The following is a 19,439-nucleotide window of genomic DNA, read 5'->3' as shown; positions in this document are numbered from 1 at the left end:
AGGAGCATCTGTCCTTGCTGGCACTCAGCACTGGGGCCTTGGGGCTGTGAACTCATTTTTTGAGAGTTAACATATTCTGGCCTCTTCCCCTCCACAGCTCCCCGTTTTTCTCTTCAGCTCACCTCTCAAAAAACCCCCCACCCCAAATTGCAACACTCAAACCTCCCATCTCTGAAAGAATTCCTGTTACTGAACTGTGAAAAGGAGGAGAAAGGGGAAAAAAAGGAAGAAGAAGAAATGGTTTCCATGGCAAATTTGCAGGATTTAATCTCAGCACAAAAAGAAGAATTTTAACATTCTTTCCCTGTTTTAGAACAGGCGGGATAGCAAATTAAATTGTCTGTTGTGTGTTGGCTTTCAAGGGTATCGCACTGATTTATGTCCACAGAGACTTTGTCCCAGTATTTTCTTATTTTGTTCTTGTAATCAGAAAGTTGCTTATCCCTGCCCTGTGAAGAAGATTAACATAATTTAAACCAAGAGCTTTGTCCAAATGCTAGTCAGAAGCCTGCAGAGCTTGCTAGGAAATCAGCACGTTTCTAGAAGTTTCTCCCTTCTGAAACCCCAGTTACAAGCACTGATGGCAATGATTTTATTTCCTATTTGTTTTTTCCATGTGGCACTGGATGCCTTAGTGGAAATCACCCTGTCTTAAAATGCTCCAAAGATCTCTTCTAAACTGGCTGCAAATATCTGATTTGTCTTTGTGACCCAGGACACATTTAGTGTATGGATACAGAGGAGATTTCAGACCCCCCTGGAATCACTGATTCTGGCTTCAAACACTTATTTTTCCCCTTGTGTAAACTCAGTGAGATTGATCTGGGAGGAGAGTGCCTTTCTGATTGGCATCATCTGCACACTCCTCAGTTTTGCAAGATGCAAACACATCCAAACAAAGCCTGCAGATGATCAAAGACGATTAAACTAATGGATCTTTTGTCTTCTGCTTCTTTCACCGTGGTAACTCTTCTCAAATGTTCCTGATAAATTGCTTCTCTCCCACCCCTCTTCTCCACTTTCTTCTGCAAATCACACAAGTTCAGAGTAGATACCAGGAAGTAAATCTTCTAGATATGTTTCCCAAAAAGCAGCATGCATGCTGTTGATAAAACCATCTCTGTACTTTGCTGACACATTTCCTAGCTTGGCACCCCTTTTTATTGAGAAACTATAAAAAAAGGGAAATAGTAGGAAAAATATCAGTCTATGTTAAGTTTATGTAAGTGAAACAAGATTTTTGACTTCTGGTTTTCATTTGAATTGCTCCTGTTACCTGCAGGGATTTTAATGTAAAAGCAAAATCAGTATATGTTTGTTTTGTAGGTATCTCATTGGACAAAAGCATATACATTGAAAAATGTTAAAATATACAGGTAAAATTGAGTTCTGAGACCAGATTTGTTCTCCAACAAAGCTCCTTTTCCTTGCTCTTTCCTTGTATAAGAATATGCATGTTTCTATATTATGCTAACTTCAAATGTTTTCCTTGAGACTTCAGCCATGTTTAGTTAATTGTTAGTTCTCAGTACATTGAGTACATAGGAATATCCAAATATCAACTTTTTTTGGGGGATCCCAGTCCTGCTTGTCCCCAAAGAATAATTATTACTGCAGGCATGAAAGAAATTGCATTACAATCTTTGTAAAAATGCATTGAGATTTGGATTTTTTTTTTTTTTCCATCAAAATTTCTACACAATGTTCCAAGAACTCAGACCAAGCTTTTTGAATCACCTTGAATTTATTTAAAAAACCTCACACAAAACCAAAATAATTTGTTTGGGTTCTCTTTGTCCTAAGACACACTGTGCAGTAAGCAAAAGGATCTGTCAATCTTTATTCTGAGATCAGTGTCTGCACTCCAGGGTTGTTTATCATTTGTGCAGCTCCTACAGGTTTTGGTGGAGGTCTGGGTGCTTTCCACCTGTGGAAATTCTGTGTCATTATAGCCTTTTGAAGATCTAAACACAAGAATCCTCTTGGCACCACCAGAACATAAACTGTGACAAAAATGGTACTTCTCTAAAATACTCACAATTAAAGTTTGGGGGGTTTTTTTAAATTTTTATTTTTCAAAAAGAAACAATACAACAATCTTAGATATCTAGGAATTACCCTGTTTTACAGATAAAGATATAATTTGCTGCTTCTTATGAATAGTGAATACAAATAACACGGGCACATGCTTGTTTTATTGTAAAGACTTGTAAAATGCTTGTGAAATTATATATACATATACTTTTAATTGCTCTCTTGTATTTTTTTTTTCAAAAGTTTTAATAAAAGGCTTAATCAACTGGACATAAACATTCAATAGTGCTAAAATATCAAATGCACAGGTAAAGTTCATGCTAAGATAAAATTTTTCAAAGAAAATTCATGACAGAAGCACCTCAATTCTGTTGGGTTGCCTCAAGAACTGCTCAGTCTTTTGAAGCATTTATTCAAAATCTAACAAGTTAAACCTAAACAGAACAGATTCTGAGAAAGCTCTTGGGCTAAGAAAGGAAAGTGTTTACAACCCATCTTAATGGGAATATAGTGAAAAAGGAATCCATCTGTAAATCATTTGTCATTACACTTCCACCCCTAAACTTTTTTTTCCTCACTAACAGCAGGTGAAAAGAAAGAGAAAATAATTTCATATCAACAAAGCATGTTGTTACAGCAGTTTGTGGGTTTTTTTGTTTTGTTTTTTTTTTTTAATACATTCCCAGTATAGAGAAGCTTTTCTTTGGCTCTGTTGCTTGCAAGTCACAGACAGTGAAGTGGAAGATGCAAAGCTCCATCAGACACAGTTCTCTGAGGATCCCACACGTTATTTGGCACATCAGCTCATTATTTTTGCAGATTAATCAAATCTGTGTTTGTCCTGAGCTCAATGCAAAGCTAAGTTCTGCTTGCAGAGATCCGGATGATTTCATTTCTTTCAGCACACCCTAATTCACACGGTGGCTCTAGAAGGAATTTTTAATTGATGGTAATTGCATATGAGCCTCCTAATGAGTCAGATGAGCTCTTGCTTTCCTACTGCATTCCAATGAATTCATCTGGGTGTGGGAGCTGGGGAAAGCTTGTTAAATATAGAGCCCTGGCACTGAGACACAAATGCAATGCTGCAGGACTGCTGCTGTTTCTTAAGAGTTTGGGCTTGGTGAGGGTTGTCCTCATTAGCACTTCATAGTCTTTCATAATTTTTTTTCCTAAATCAAACAGCAGAACTAGGGAGTGTTAAATATACACTAACATGTTTATTTGCTGACTTCATTGTCATCTTTAGAAATACAAACACTTGTTTATTTGTAAGTCTCTTTCTCAGACAGATGTCACTACCTGTTTTCTAGGCATGTTCATTAAAGGTTAATCTCATTTAAAAGTCTATAAAGTACAAAAATTGCAAGAAAAACTGGGAAAAAACCCACTAAACAATTACTGAACTGGCTTTGCTGATTTTTTTTTTTTTTTAGCAGAGTACTTCAGAGCAATTACAATGCTTTTTCTTGGTGCATTAAATACAGCCAATATTAATTGAGTAAATAAAAATCAGACCATGAAAGTCTCCTCAAGAAGTATCATCATCTGCCAAGTTTGCCAAAAGTGCAGCTGCACAGCATGTAGGGATCTTTACATGTGCTGCCCATCTACAAACACTGCTCAGTGCACATGTTTCTGGAGGTGATATACATTGTTTTAATTCATGATTTTAAGATTTTTCGGCCAATCTCTATTCACACACACACCGAGTACAGTCCATAAATCAGTGTAGCTGTGCTTAATTCATCATAAAAATGCAAGTTGGACTGATTAAAAAAAGCAGAATATTTTCACCTTTGTATGAAAGTTTTGTAGGAGCTCTCTGGACAACCTGGGACCAAGTCACTGGACTTTCAGTCTGACACCCACACAGCTGGAAGGCTGCTTCTGCAAGTGACTTTTGCTGACAACACCTTCTATTATTTTGTAGCAGTGAATTAAGTCTGGAGATTCTGGAGATTGCTTTTTTAAAATATTTTTTGTAGGAAGAAATTTCAAAGAGCAGAGAGCAACAAAGGAACAGCCACTCAGGAGTGAGGTCCATGTTCTATACTTCAGAAATTATAGGAAATCCATCAATTTGATGTGAAAAATATGTCAAAGTCATGTTCTGTAGTCCAGCATTAAGGCCTGGCCACGGAATACCCTCAGTCATACCATGATGAAGAACATTTCTAGTTCTTTTCAAAGAAATATTCTGGGTAAATTGTCAGGATATAGATAAAATTTACCCAATGTTTAATACATGTTGTACAGCTTGGTATCATTTTAGACCACTCTGTACTAAATAACAAATCCCATCGATTTCCTTGCAACAAATAAAAAGGGGCCACAGAAATTGAATTGTGGTTAAACAGGCTGGATTCCTGGGCTTAATTTTGTTACTTGCTTAAAAAACACTGCAGAAACTAGTGCAGGATATAAATGGAGAGGGCAAGCAGGCATTTGAAAGGAAAAAGGGTTCAAAATGTTTCCAGAGTTTTTAGCTGCAATCCTTTCTTTCCCATGGAGCAGCTGCAGTGGCAGTGATCTCCAATGGCTTCCCAGAGGCTGTTTGGATATTTGCTGGCAGCAGAGGAGTAGGATGATGTGAGCATCCCCTCTTCATCCTGGGCTTCAGCCTCTGTCAGGCAGCACCTTCTTTCCACTCTCCTGGATCCTGGGTTTATTTTCACCAGCTTGTCCCTGTCTCCTCTCCTTGTTCATGTCACTTCCTTCCCACACTCATTGGTGCTGACTGTTCTCAGTCCTAGCCTACAATTCAGGATTTACAGACCAGTCTCCTCATTCAGCTCTTTCTTTCTCTCTTCTTTTTCCTTCTTCTATCCCTGCTCTCATGCACAAATCACTCAAATGCATGCTTTATACCCCTGGTCCATCTCTCTGGTTCCCCATCTGACCTGCCCCATCATATCCTGACTTCTTCTCTTTTCAGCTGCTTAGGAAAGATGTGATCTGTCCATCTCCACTGGGCTGTTCTCTCCTCTGCTCAGAAAATGAAATTTGGTATTCGTGCCCCATAAAACAGTTGTATAAACTACATCCCTTATGGCAGCATTTCTTGGGACCAGGTCCTGCAGTAGTAGAAGTCCTTGAACCTTGCTCATGATTATCCACTTTTCTTCCCCCATCTCTTGAAGTAATGTGCCTTTCAACTCCAAGTAGCTTTACATTCTCCTGAATGCTTATTATTCAGCTGTATTTTAAGTGCTCTTCCAGTTTTCCCTCTGCATGTGACCACCCACCTCTCCACCTACAGTCTCTATAATGTGATTTCTATCTGCTGTAGCTTATAACAGTTTAAATTATGCTAATTGTATTCAGAGATTAAAGTAAAAATCAGTTTGACTATTATTCTGCCCATATACTGTACCAGTGCTGGTAGTTATTCACTTCAGAAATGAACATGGCTAATAAGATAAGAAAATTACACTTGCATACAGTTAGTCAGTTTCATATTTAATTAGCAAGAAAAAAAATTATTTCCGTGTCTTCTTCTTGAAGCAAAATTAACCCTTTTGCCTCTGACTATGCTCATTGTTGAAACTCCAACTCATACCATGCTAAGTGCCCTCTCTAACAGCTTGAGATTTGATTGCCTAAATCTCTTAGGCTGGTTCAATAAATATTTTTTTGTTGAAATACCATGTGCAAACACATCCAGAGGGATCAGTGTGGGCCATGGAGGCCATGCCTTGGCAGCACACACAGCAGGGAGCACACTCCCAACCACCTCACTCCTTATAAAAGCACGAGAGTTCCTTCAGCAAAACATTTCCTGCTCTAATTTTGCTAATGTGTCATGAACAGACTGGTCTCCAAATCACTCATAAATTTTAGATTAAACTTCTTAAACATTTACCGTGGCAACAACAACAACACAAAAGTGCTTTCAGGATTTAAGATGGCCATGATATGCTGTCAGAAGGGGCCAACACACTCCCACACTTGCTATAAATAACGAACCCGAACACAAGTGCAGGCTGGATTTCACTGAATTGCTTCAATGCTGCAAAGTACACTTTGCTACATGCTGAAGAGATAATGTGTCACAACACATTTTGTGTAAAGTGAAGAATCTATCCATGAGGAGCTCTTCTGTTTTGGATTTCCCTCCAGCCAGCACCGTGGCAGGCTCCCTCTCACTAAATATTGTCTGAATCTCCATCTGAAGGAAGTGGACACCACCCAACAAAGGGAGATAGAGGCTCAGCATCCCTGTGCAGGTGGGGTTTGCTGTGTGGAGCTTCACTCCCCTTGCAGGCACATGGGCAGAGTGCTCCAAGAGCTCTTGAAGTCATCTCATTGCTCTGACACAAGTTCAAAATATGTTTTAAACCCCCTGGTTAGTTTTTGATAAATCCACAGGTGAGGGCAGAGATCCAATTCTGCTGAAGGGGATCAATTTGGTTTGTGCATCACCTTTTGGACTGTTGTGCCCAGGTTTTCAAAAAGCACTTGTCAGTCATGCTGTCAAACCAGCATCCTGTCCTGTGAAAGACAGTTCAGGTGCAGACTGTAACTCAGGGAACTTCTGGACATCACATGTCCTAGGGCTAGGATTCATTTGGAATATTGGTAATAAAAGTCAATTTGCTCGTGTTGATTCACTAAGATCTGAATGCTCTTGGTGGCAAATTGCAAATTTATCCCCCTGTGACTGCAGAGTTTAATCCACCATGAGCAGCTCAAACGTTCAGCCAAGTCAGTGCAAACCAGCTATTTCATTTAGTCTTTTAACAGCACTTTATAGCCACACCTAATTGCTACCAAGGATGTAGGGCAATGGAAAATCAGTCATAACTACTACAGATTCTCTGCCTTTCCTGTTATTGGACTTTTTTATTTTGTTTGTATTGTGACTCTGTTTCTGATCCTGCAAAATGCATTTTTTGATCCAATACTTCATGTGTCAATATGGTACCTATTTTTGATGAGCCACAAACTACATATCCATATTCATATTAAACACTGCAGTTTAATTTACTTAAAGATTAGGTGTATTTTTATTGCAATTCAGTATATTTGTCTCAAAAAACAATCTGGAGAAGTTATACCCTTTTACACTCCCTTGCCCTGCAGATTTTAATTTTTAGAATTTTTAAGCACACACAGGTAGATTGTTATCCTCCCTGTCAACAGAAAGACTTATGGGTGAAATGTGCATTTTATCACCACTGAAAAACCTACAGTGCCCTTGCCTAGAACATCAGGAACATTTAATCCCTTAGCACATGCAGGGGAACCATTTTTCGCAATAGCAAAGCCTGGCTCTCTGACTGGGAGGTTGAATTTCTTTCAAACTAGCATGGCTGTGGAGATTTAAACACCTGATTTAGAGTTTTTATGATTCTTCTTAGTGCATTGAAAGTGTTTCAGAGCACGTGACTGACAAAACCAGCAAGAATTTTGAATGGCACGTGTTTAAGAGATGCAGATGTGATACAGATGTAATGATTTTATAATAGTGGCAGTTTATTATTCTAGACCATTGCAATTATTGGGAAAAATTTGGGGAAGAATGTGTAGCTCTGTTTGTGCTGCACACTTAAGGATGCACAGCTGGGGAAGTACCTTGGCATGGAATTACTCAGGTGGAGGAAAATCTGCTGCAACCCCTTCATCTGCTTTAAGTGAATATGTGTCCCACCCTTTTCCCTTTGGATCTTCCCATTTCTGTGACTTCCTGTATTTCCAGGACTGCCCAGCACCCCCTTACCTGTCTCACTATTCCACACCTGCCTTCCCACAAGGTTTCTTTTTCCTACCCCCTCTTCTACCTGTTCTGGTGGAAGGTGTCCATGTCCATGGCAGGGATTGGAACTGGATGATCTCTGGGGTCCCTTCCAAACCAAACCATCCTATGACTCTATGAATGACAGTAAACCACATTTGAAAACAATTATCTTACAGCAGTGATGATGTATATTTCTGTTCAGTGTTGCTCTTCAGGAAAGAAGTTCTGTTCTCTCCTGGCTCATCAGTTAGCAGCTTTGTATAAATCATCCCCATTACTGATTATATCTTCCTGATTCAGAAACCTTAAAATTAAGCATATAACAATTTTTCTGTTGTATGGTGGTAGCATCAATAGAAGCCTAAATGAGTGTCAGCCCAGCCACTATTCAGTAAAAGGGTGGGTGGAAATAAATAGAAGTTGTAGGATCCCAATCCAGTTTGGTCCCATGGTCACTGTGGCAGTGACCATGTTCTAACTTGGCTTTACCTACCAGGAATCAGCCAGTCTCTTTAATTCCTGGACCTCATTTTTAAATTTATCCATTCCTTGGATCTCTGACACTCAACAAACCATCTGCACTGCCTTTGAAGAAAAGCATTAAACCCTTAGCTCTGGAGGGAAAGGCAAACCCTGCATCAAAATTAGCAATGATCAGCTGTAGTCCAGACATGACTAACTCAGCTTTGCAAAAAATCAAGACTGGGGCACTGAAAATGAAAAAACCCCTATTTGCTGCTCTGCAAAACTAAACACCTTGGTAGATCTCAAATGTTACAGTGGAATGGACTGTCCCTGGGCTCTACCCCATCACAAAACCCTCAGCTGGGCACTGGGATCTCTGCTCTCCTGGCACCTTCATTTTCTTCCAGACCCTCCATATGCACAGAAAGAAAAAGAAGGCTCTGCCTTGGCAGAAGATGAAGCTGGACAGGGTTTTTTTCTGTGATGAAGCAACAAAACGATTTGTTTTTGCCTGAAGTAATGATTGCAGTGTCACAGAAAAGCAACTGGTGCCAGAAAGTTAATCATCAGACCTTTGCACACTTGCTTCCCACACCCTGAAAATTCAGCTCTGTGTGTTAGTGCAAGCTCCTCATATTGCCATTGCAACCAAGAAATCAATTAATCTGATGTGACCAATCTGGACTTTACCATCATTTTTTTCTGGGATATATCTTAATTGCAGTGATGGTATTGCCAGGAAAATGAAATCCACGTTGTTGGATTGCCACCGAACTGCTCAAATTAAAATACACTTCAATATTTTATTTCATTATCACACCAAAGTATGAATTACCAAGTTTATCCACAGATGCTCAAATGGAAATCAAAACAGCCACTTATCACATAGACATAAAAGAATTACTTGTAAGGATTATATAGTTAAATGGTACAGAAATCCTGACTACCACTTAGGAAAGGTATATCTGGAAAGGACTGGAAACACAGGAAAACCTACAAATCTTATATGTTGAAAGGTCAAATCCTAATTATTCTTACTTAATGATATCTCATAGCATGACTCCATGCAGCCGAGGAAATAAATCCCTTACCTCCTTATGAGTCCGAGAATAGCTCTTCCTGCACAGAGCAATTGATGAGAGCCTTGCCCAGATTAGCAGGAGTGCTTTCTAGAGCACTCTGCTTGGAGGATCTCATCTTTCTAGTATTTGTTATGCTTATCTGAACTTTTGTTTAACTCCTTTGCTGTTCTGCATTTCCCTCTGAAATATTGATTTTGATCAGAGGCCAGAAAGAGGGTGGGGTTTTCCAACACTCAAGCCCTGGCAGCTGGGACTGCAAGGATTAAAGACATCAAGGAAGAGGGTGTCCACTTCTCTAGGATCAGCACTCCACTGCCACTGCTGGGAGATTTCATAAATATTCACAGCCATTAGCTAATTACAGATGCTGGAATCAGCTCCCATTTTGCTCCTCTTTTGAAAGGTCTTTCTTCACTTATTTCCCTTGTCACAGTTTGGATTTCTTGTTAGAAAACATCAATAGTGAGGAAGTTAAGGAAGGAGTTACAAGCCACATTGATCCCTGTTGCTTTGTCTTTTGAGACAATTTTGGGAGCCCTGTGTGGGTTATGCAGCCAGAGCCCATGGGGGTGAGAACACTCATGGGGTTAAGGTTCAAGCACAGCCTCCATCCCTCCTACCCCTCCTGGGCTTCACGTTTATTTCAGAGCTTGTCTACACCAAATAAAACAAATTTGGGAAAAAACCCTCCAGATATGTTCCTCCTACTCAGCTTTAGATGACATTTGCAGCAAGGCAAATACACAAATTAACAATAAAAGCCTATCTCATATCCCCTGAGACCACAGGCTTAGTTTTCCTTAGCAAAACTACAGTTCTCTCCTCTGGAGATTGAAAAGAGCTGGGTTCAGCTTCAAGGGGCTTTTTCACATCCAGCAGTGGATGCTGAGTTCATCCTTAATGCTGTTTCCACAAAATTACTCTCCTTCCTCCCCCAGGACTTCCCAGCAGGAGATCTGCCATGCAGCAGGACCAGAAGCTCTCCCTTATGTGCCCTGGAAGACATCCACACTCTTATCACATCTTTCCTGACAAAGTCAAATCCTGGGGTTACTTTTTTTGGGAGGGATTGTTTTAATTCAGAGATGCATCCAGGCACACAAAAGCTGCTGGAAAAGGGAGTGCAATGTGTTGGGCTCAGCTGTCTGTCAGGTTGGACCCAGAATATAACTTCAAACAGCTCTGAAAGCTCATCTGGGATGGTCTCAGGACATTTGGATAGGAACAGCTTGTACTTCCCCTGGTAGGCAAAAGTAGGTCAACCAGTAGCACCAGAAAAATAAACATTTGGGTGTAGCAATCTTCTTCAGGTGTATGGAATCACTTTCAGTGACATGACTGGGCAAAATTTGGAGACTTAGCAGTTCTTCCAGCCTGGGATACATGTGGTGTCAGTCATGGTTAATCATCTTAACTGCTTACACAGTACAAACTTCTCCCTTGCTTGAGGCTAGGATAGGTCTGGAAATCCAGAAATACAATGCTGTTTCTGGGTAAGATTTGCCATTCTATTGTGTTTTCTTCACCTGAGATACATTAAACATGAAATAGTTGATCTTGGCAAGACCTTTTTGAAATAGCTGAATATACTCATGATTTTATGCTGGAAGCTGGGGCACAAATAAGGTGTAGGGACTGGATATTGTCATATTACAATCAGGACACCTCTCTGTTTCATTATAGTCATTTAGCAGCAAGTTTTGAAGTTTTTATTTCCTATTTTATCCATAGGCTTATCTGGTTTCCATGAGGAAAAAGTCTCCTTGAGTTAGCTTTAAGGTAAATAACTTAGAAGCAAGATAGCTCTGTTGGGTTTGCAGCTGGGTTTCTGCCCTTTCCCAAATACCACAGAATCACAGAAAGGTCTGGGTTGGAAGGAGCCTTAAATATCATCTACTTCCAAGCTCCTGCCTTGTGAAAATCCAGCATTGAGCCGGATTGATGGGTTTTCCAGTGGCTTCTCATTTTTCAGTTTCCCAGGTATCTTATTTAAAGTCTCACTGTGAGTTGCAGAACACATATCTCAGAGCTTCCCATCCACCCAAAGTACCTCCAATGGAGATGCAACTCTTCTTTTGCTGGAATGAATTATATTTTGTATTCATCCCAGTAAACCCCAAAGGGAACCCAAAAATAATAAGAAACTTGCTCACTACAACCCAACTTCAGCTCAGAGGTGAAACCTCAGAGAAGCTGGCTAGCTAGCAGTCCTTTATAGCACCTGAATTTTACAGCTGTGATTCTCCATTTCCAACAGCAACAAAGAAGGTGAGAGCCTTTACCACTTTATCTTCCTTAGTTATGGTTTTACCCAGGATTTTCAGATCCAGATCCCAGACATTTTAGAAACCAGAGCATATCAAGCCTGTGTGAGCTCACTATGACACTCCTTTTTATTCACAACTTCTGTTGAATTAATTTTCCTCCTGCTGACTTCACACTTGGGAGGTGAAGGTCCCATGGACTTTTTCAAGCATTCCTTTTTGTCTCCTTCCCCTCTGTGAGCATGGGGTCACCAAAGCTGGTGAAGAACAGTAATCAGGGGTGAGCAGTGCATGTTGCCAGCAAGGAAAACTCACCAGGCTAGTGCTGGCCAGCTGTGGTGCCCATGTTTTGGGAAGCCCATGCTCCCCATGTACACAATTATCTGCTGAGCCCCTAAGGGAGTGTCTTAGGTGGTGAATGAGGCTGCTCAAGAGGCAACCAAGACTGTAGGGTTTTGACAGAGAAAAGAGAACAGCACTGACCTGAGGCTGATGGATCTGACTGTGGAGCAAAAGCCAGGCTCAAGCACAGGTAATCTGCACCTTTCCAGGTGCCTGGGACAACATTCATCCCTGGGACTCTGCACTGGTGTGGGGCACACCAGCCCTCTCCTCCTGCATGCCTCCCTGCAGGGGGATCATGTATCAGGATAGGTGTCACTGCAAGCACCCACGGGGAATCCCAGGCTAAAAACCCCACAGAAGTATTTTATATCCCCACCTACAGCAGTATTGTAGGCTATAAATTTTGTGTGTGGTCACTGTGTTCTTGCAGAGCATGTGGGCGGCTGTCAGCTTCCTAATCCAGGATTTATTGGCAGAAATGAGAGGAGAGAAGAGGCTCATTACAGGGAGCAAGAGGACAAACCTATTCTCAGCACCTTGGAGGACTTTCCTGATGCTGGTGAGATGCCCTGGAGTCCCCCCTGTGAATGTCACCCTTCCCAAATCTGTAGACAATCCACCTCTGCAAGCAACCCCCTCATGTTTCCATTACAACCAGCCCTCATTTCCCCTTCCTCTCTCATTCCCACATTCTGGGTGACAATTCAGCACCAGCACCTTCACAGCTACTGATGAGAAGCTCAGGCAGAGAAGACAGCTCAAACTCTGTCTCCTTGCAGGGAGGCAATTCCCAGGGCAGCATCTGACCTCTGAAAAAGGAAAGAAAGAGTTTGGAAGAGAGGTCAGTGATGGGCATGGCTGTGCCATGGTGCTCACAGGTTGGTTACAGCTCCAGGATCTCCAAATCAGAGCTCCTGGTGGCAGGCTTGGATTTATTACCAGGTTAACATCAGTTTCCTCACTGTCCTACATAGATCTTAGCATTTCTTGCAGAAACAAAAGGATTGTTTCTCTGTTTTTACCTGTGAAGAGTGCCTTTATCTGGAGTGCTCTTCTATGAAAGCCAGGTAAGAAAACATCCCACAAGAAACTGGAAAGAAAGGAAACCCAGCACTTTCTTTACATTATTCACATGGACTCTGCTACCTTCAGAATGTCGAGCACAATTTGAGTGTCTCACATTGTGCAAACATGTGAGCATCTGGCAGGAGTGCACAACTTACCCATGGCTGATGTGAGTGAGTGAAACTCTTGCATCCAGCAAAGAGCAAGAAGTGTTATGCCATATAAATAAGTGACAGCTTTGGAAATGAATTAGTTTTAAAAGAGTCTGTCACCCTGAAACCTATCCACTTCGCAAAAAAAAAAAAAAAATCAAATTATTTTCAGGTTGATATCTTCCCTGCATTTCCCCCTTCACTCTTAGTATCTCATTTTTGTATCATTTAAACTTGCTCCCTCTTGCTCTGCTGTGAAGAATACACACATTCAACAGACACAAATCTAGAGGAAAACCAATCATGCAGATTTACACGATAAGACAAAACCAGGAATGTGTCACAACTGAGGAAAAACTATCAGAAGAAATAAACTCAAACCAGAGAGGGAAGGCAGGAGAGAATGTTAGATGACTTTAATCTGGTAAAACAACTTTCTAACATACCTGTAATAAATTTGAGCCTTATCTGTTTACCAGGACAAGCAACTGCATGGTTTGCCAGACCTCTAAACCAATGTAGAATTGCACTATTTTAATTTAATTTCTTTTTGTTTTATTACTGACTAAGAGCACAGCTCAGAGCTACCTTCAACATATGGATGCAGGGAACTGGGTTTTAACAGCAACACTGGTCTGCAGCAGCACTGACTCCAGGCAAAAGGGTCTCATCAGGCTTTATTTGCATTTCCCACTTTGGCTTCATCCACAGCTCAGAAATGAGCCTGTTTGAGCATAACTCACGGTTCTCTCTTTGAGCTGGTCTGTAAAATGCCAATGCAATGTTCCCGTTCAAAGATCCCTTTGCACTGCGAGAGCCGCGGGGAGCAGGGGCTCTACGGACAGGAGTGAATGTGCCGTGGGAGCGGGAGGGATGAGAAAGAACCTTTGCAAAAGGCACGGTGAGATGCACCCAGGGCCGGAGAGCCTGGCTGTGTGGGCAGGAGCGGGATGGGCCACTCTGTCCATCCCGGTGCCGGGGAGTGCCGCCGCTCCATCCTGCAAACCCGGCAAGATGTGACTCACGCAGCTCGCTCGCAAAGAAGGAGGACCATCTGCTAGTCATGAGCAGATGACAAATTCACTGCATTGCGTCTTGTCGCTACTTCCAAATTTGTAAGTAAACACATTTTGTAACCTCTCTCTCTCTCTCTCAGAATATTTGAGAGCTTCGATAATGGGAGAAAAAAAAAAAAAAAAAAAAAAAGAAAAAAAAATAGAGAGAGAGAGGGAGAGAGAGAAAAGGGGGGAAAAAAGTTTATGTAAGGCACGGAAGGGGGGAAGCGCTTTGCTGTGAATGGGGCTCCGAGCGGGCGCTCCGGTCCCGGTGCCTGCGCTCCCCCGGGCGGCGGCGGCTCCGCGCTGCAGCGCGACCGGCCCGGAGCCCCGAACCCCGCAGCGGAACACACCGCCCCTTCCCGAGCCCCTGCGCACACCCTGCCCGGAACACGCTGTCTGACACTGCCACATCCACCCCCACCACTGCCCGGAACACTGCAGGGCACGAGTCACCGGGTCTGGCACACAGCAAGGGCTTCCAGCAGCAGCACCTGCGCTGACAACCTCTGCACCTCAAAGGGATCAGCCCAAAACTCAAGCAGGTACCTGTGCACTAAATCTAAGCGAGTATCTCCAAAGGAAGCCTTAGGAATTCCACCTGGGAATGGTGAGGTTGGATGTCAGGGAGCATTTCTCCACAGAAAGGGTGATCAGGCATTGAAGAAGGCTGCTCAGGGAAGTGGTGGAGTCACCATCCCTGGAAATGTTCAGAAGCTGTCAAGATATGGCAGGTATGATTCAGTGGTGGATGTGGAGGTGCTGCTCAATGAGCTCAGTGGGCTCACAGGTCTTTTCCAACCTTAATGATTCTAGAAATGTAAGTATCCCTATCTTTCTGTCCCTCAGTAAAGACAGAGAATTAATGGAAAGAGCAAGCAGGAAACATTTACCTGGCCAAAGTATTCACCTGATTTTTGAATGACAAGAGCCTATGATAAACCAGAAGTTGTACTGTTCAAAGGGTTGGAAGCTATACATAAAATGCAGACAATAAGAATGACTAAAATCACAGGACCACCTTCATTTTACATCAGTCCAGCATTTACTGCTCTTAAACATAGTGCAGTCTTCACTGAATGCAACTTTACTGCTTTTAGAGAGAGACTGTCCTTTTCCAATCCCTCTCCTGGTGAATAACTGCTTTGCTCTGAGACTCTGCCATCTGGACCAGACTGACAGGATGATGAAGGACTAAAACCATGCTGTCTCTGAAAACTGAAATCGGGGGAGTGGGTGATGATGAAGCCTGTAGCTGTGCAGCTCAAGTGTTTGCTAGCCCAAGGAAAGCCTCTTGCTGTTCTTTCCCTTCTTCCCCAGCTCTCTGTACTCCTCCTGCACCTGCCCTGACTGATTCCCTGATTCTGACAGCTTTCAACACCTCTTCTTCTTCTTCTGGGTTTCAGTGATGCTGATCTTTCAAGTGCTGGAAGATAATGCAGGATGTCCCAGCCTGTCCTCTGTCTCCTTGTTCTCCTGTTTGTTCACACCTGAGCAAGGAGAGCAGAGGAAGAAAGAGAGCAGCAAGAGATCTCTGCAGAGTAGCCTGGGAGATCACAAGGGGCTGTGCACAGCCCTGGGCCCACCACCTGAGTCTTTCACTGGCCAGCCCCCATGGAGCCACCATCCTCTCTTGGTGACCCACTGGCTTCTCTTCCTTGCTCAAGTCTCCTCCTGCAGATGCTCCTCTTCACTGCCCCACTCTCCAGGGACTTCTGCATCTGCTTCTCTCTTCTGCTCCTCTCTGTGTCTCCATGTTGTCTCTGTGCAAGCTCACCTACAGGGCCAAATTTGAATTCCCTTACCCTGTCCCTTGTGATTTACAGATCTGCTTTCCTGGTCCATCTCTCCCAGTTGAGGTCTCTCCCTTTAACACCACCCAAAAGACAACCCCCCACCCAGCTGCAGCCAGCGTGGTGGGAGCAGAGCTGCTCATCTGACAGCTCTGGGAGGTCCCCCATGGCCTCAGGAACATGCTGCCTGTCCCACAGGCATCCTAGGAGACATATTTGGCTCAGACTTCTCACATCCTCAGTAATTTTATTTTTTTTTCTTCTGAATACCATCTTTACTCTGTGGCCTTTCGTCTTCTTTCAGCTAAAATTCCTGTGCAGTCTTCTGGCATTTAGAATCTCAGCTACTCCCACCTCTTTTTCTTTCTGGCCTTGAAAAGCACTGTCTCATCCAACTTGTACCCAGCTCAAACACTGCTATGAGCATCCTTTCCTCAGGGGAGGCTTTTGCTCTGCTGCTGCTGCCTCTGCCCTGCTATGCTCAGGAGAAGCCCCTTCCTTCTGCTTTAAGGCTCAAGTGCATCATTCACTAACCAGATAAAATTTCTGCCCTCATCTAGCCCTCAGTATAAGCTTTATTTGCCCACTTGATATATTTTCAGGCAGGCACCTTTGCCCATCACTCCCACCACTCAGTGTGAGACAGGTCCACCACAAACACCCACACAGCCCCTCTCTTGTCTTCTGTCAAAATCACCATCACAAGCTCTCAGAAAATCTGTGGATGCCCCTGTGCTGGGCTCATTTCTGCTGCTGCTGTTCCATCATTTTCTTCTGCTTTCCCTTCTCTTCACCTACTTTGTCATTCCCCTTTGCTTCTCCTTCAGTGCTAAGCTCTCTAGAGCAGGGCCCATCTTTTTTCCTTAACCATTCAATACTCAATCTGGTGCTGTCCTGGTCCTTGATTAAGATTCCTATGGTGATATGAATCATTAGGATTTATTCCCTAGTGCTATACTGTCATTTGGTGCATTTGCTACAGCTCTTGGTTGCAATTTGTATTTAACTTTGCTTCAGCACCTCAGTGCTGAAGGTAGGAAATGTGTGATATTAATTACTTTTAATCACAACTGACATTAAAAGTGCTGGTAGAAAACCCATATAAATAAGTGCCATAATTCCTTTTATAGGAATGGAGATACAAGTTTCTCTAGCATTATACTTTTTTAACCCATTTTGCAGAAATTTAATGTAGTTATTTAACTTTCATTTTCTTCCAGCTGCTAACCCCTCACCTAGTTCAAATGATTCATCCCTGCTGCATTCACTGCCCAGGAATGTTGGCTTTCAACAAACTACAGCAAATAATGTAAAATAAACACGAGTGTGCTTTCATCTCACAACAATCTGGGTTAAGTACATATTTCACACACCGCACCACAGGATATGTTAAATTAAAATCAGAACCACCAGATCTAAAAATCTAATGCCAATTCAAACCATTGATGAGTTATTTCTGTATTCACTTATATCCAACAGTGGGCATGAGCAACAGCCAGTGCTTTGTTAACCCTGAAATTCCACTTGACAACTTTTTGCTGCCTTAGTTGAGGAAAACCAAGAATTTTGATTTGAAACTAAACTTTGTGGAAATTACTCTTATATACTTGACTACCCTGATCTCCTTGAACAAATTTAAGAGCATACCAGTAGTTGTATCTCCATCTTCCTCTTATTTTAGTGTTCTACATTTCCTAAACTGCTTTCAATCACTCTCTGAAAAGGCAACCTGGAATGGCTTCCTTGAAATGCTAAATGTGTTTTTAAAGTCTGCTCCCTCGTGCTGCTGGAATCATGCAGTCTGGGGTCTTGCATGTATTCATTTCCTAGTCAAAAGGCGTGGAAGAGCAACTTGTGAAATTCATATTGTAAAAAAGAGATTGCAGAGATGGGAATCTGACAGAAAAGTGATGGTGTACTGGACATGACTTAGATTTAATGCACTCTTACTCTAGATTTCCATAGTGCAACATTTTGTGAATCTAAGTTCTCATTCCAGCAACTCTGGGATAAGAATTGTGCTTAGTTGTTGATTTGCTTTGGAGATATGCAGAATAGGCATTATATTTCCTTTAGACTTTAAATTCAAGGCTAGCGATTCCTTAAAATTTAGGAAGCCTTCTGTTCAGTGCCATGTTGCTATGTTTAGACTCCAAAAGTCAGAAATGAAATGCTGGAGCTAGCAAGAGGAAAAGAGAATTAATTTAGTTCATTTCTTTTCTTGACATCATGGCTCGATGAGGTTATTGCTTCCTCTCTGCAGTGTCTGCTTGAAGAGATGAGCAGGGATTTTTTGGGGAGCTTTGCTTCTCTCTCCTCTCTCTGAGCTTTTTGGAAGGATCTGAGCTTATGGGAATGACTGAAGTGTCCTGGGGACTGAAAAAGAAGCAGTTTCATTTTAATAGGTTAATGGTTCCTGGACACTGAAGGATCCACCACTTGCCAAAACTACTTCTTGCTTTCCTTCTTTCAGCTTTCATGCTGCTGTAAATCTAGACATCATCTTTCCCTGACCAAGGAAAAATATTGACCTTTTCTGGTGTTGACAAAAACAGCAGAAGACAAATCCAGATACAAATATTTTCATCCATTGCCACAGAAACTCCTTGAGAGCCATATAGCCCTGTCTGGTCAGCTGAAATGTGAATTCAAAATGTGTCTCCCTTGGCTGAGAATGGATGGAAAACCTTTCTCTAACAAAGCAGTGCTATGTATTCTTCCACCCACCCAGGGAGGAGAAACATCTCTGTACCCACAACCTGTTTTGGTTCTTTTAGCTCAGGTTTTGTATAAAGAAAGTGATGAAACTTACTTCTAGGACTAAAGGCTGAAGGTGGTGATAAGAAGAGCAGAGCAGTTGGCTTTAAAAGATAAATGCCTTTTAAAAGACCTTTATTCTAGTTGAGACTTGAGAGACAATGGAATGTTTGTATTCCCAGAATTAGAATGGCTTTTTTGCAGTGCTGCTACACTAATTAAGGTTTAGAGCTCAGTTCAAAACCTAATACTACCACAGCTGGCAAAGAAGAGAGCAAAAATAAGCTAGTAGCTCTTCCTCCTTCAAAATGAAAAACAAAAAAAAAAGAAAACACATAAATGTCAGGATTTTCAAAATTATGGAAAAATTCATTATAAGGCATTTTCTCAGCTGGCTTCAATGATATTTGAATCTTGTTGTTGGATACAATACTCTTAGGAAAAAATGGAATAGAAAAGGAGAAGAGCACTGAATCTCAGCCACTGTCGAGCAGAATTAGATGTCCCCACCTTTCTGTGAACATTTATGTACTTGACTGAAGTAGCTTTCCACCTTCTTTCAGTGTCTGAGGCCCTTTTTCTCTAATCTCCAGTTGTGTCTATGCTGTAGGTTAGGGGAGTGATTGGTCTGTGCAAAGTTACAGGGAAGAGAAGCAGGGACATCACTGCAGAGGGGAAGCTGAGGAG

Source organism: Erithacus rubecula (genome assembly GCF_903797595.1).
Source record: "Erithacus rubecula genome assembly, chromosome: 1".
Classification (NCBI taxonomy): Eukaryota; Metazoa; Chordata; class Aves; order Passeriformes; family Muscicapidae; genus Erithacus; species Erithacus rubecula.
Note: the sequence above shows the minus strand (reverse complement) of the source record.